Below are 1062 nucleotides of genomic sequence, written 5' to 3'. Positions count from 1 at the left end.
CACCATTCCTCTGTGAAAAGCAAACACCCACCCAGAAACCAGATTTGCGGCCCTGCATGGTGGCACGTGCCTGTAATCCCAGCTACTAGTGGGGCTAAGGCAGAAGGATCACTTGAACCTGGGAGGCAGAGGTTGCAGTGAGTGGAGATCAAGCCACTGCCCTCCAGCTTGGGCAACAGAGTGAGACTCTGCCTCAAAAAAAAGACAAACGACAAAAAACCAAAAAAACCCTCCTGCCAAAGGTACTTTTGGGCACAAGTACTTGCCTGGGTCCTTCAGAAGCTCCCAAGTCTGAGAGACTGTAGAGAAATTATGCAGGCCAACCTCCCTCACTGGAACATTCCTTCTGTGGCGTCTTGAGCAAAGGGAAAAGTTGGTTCTGCTCACACGCCCCCAGTGGTGAGAGGTTCCCCTCCTCTTGAGGTAGCCTGCTCCACTGCTGGGCAGGGGTGGTCATTCCTGATACCCATCAACCCAAAGTCACCCTTCCTGAAGCTTTAACACACAAAGTTCCTTTCTACCCTCAGGGTTGTCTCTCTTTGCCCCTTGATTGAGCTCTTTATAGGAAACCATTTATCACAGAACAGCTCCCAGTCCGCTCCAGGGCAAACCTCCTGATGACCTCTCTGGTCTCTGCCCCCTCCTCCCCCACTCCTGAGTTCGGAATCAGGCTGCAGAAGCTCCCAGCAATCATGAAAATGGAAGGTTTCGTGCTAAAATTAACATTTGCTTATTGGGTGACTTTGGGTAAAACCTAAACCTTTCCCTGCTCTGAATCTATTTTCTGTTCATAAAATATAATAATATATCTATTGTAGACTACCTCTTGAGTATAATATCTTAAGTATAGTAATATCTCTTGAGTGAGGCTGTTGTGAGCATTAAGGTAATAACGTGTACAAAAGTGCCTGCCATACAGTGGGTTCTGAGAACCAGGCTGGGCGCAGAGGTTCTCATGCCTGTAATCCCAGCACTTTGGGAGGCCAAGGCAGGCGGATTGCTTGAGCCCAGGAGTTCAAGACCAGCCTGAGCAACATGGCAAAACCCCAACTCTAGAAAAAA

Source organism: Cebus imitator, unplaced genomic scaffold (assembly GCF_001604975.1).
Source record: "Cebus imitator isolate Cc_AM_T3 unplaced genomic scaffold, Cebus_imitator-1.0 Scaffold538, whole genome shotgun sequence".
In the NCBI taxonomy this organism is placed as follows: domain Eukaryota; kingdom Metazoa; phylum Chordata; class Mammalia; order Primates; family Cebidae; genus Cebus; species Cebus imitator.
Note: the sequence above shows the minus strand (reverse complement) of the source record.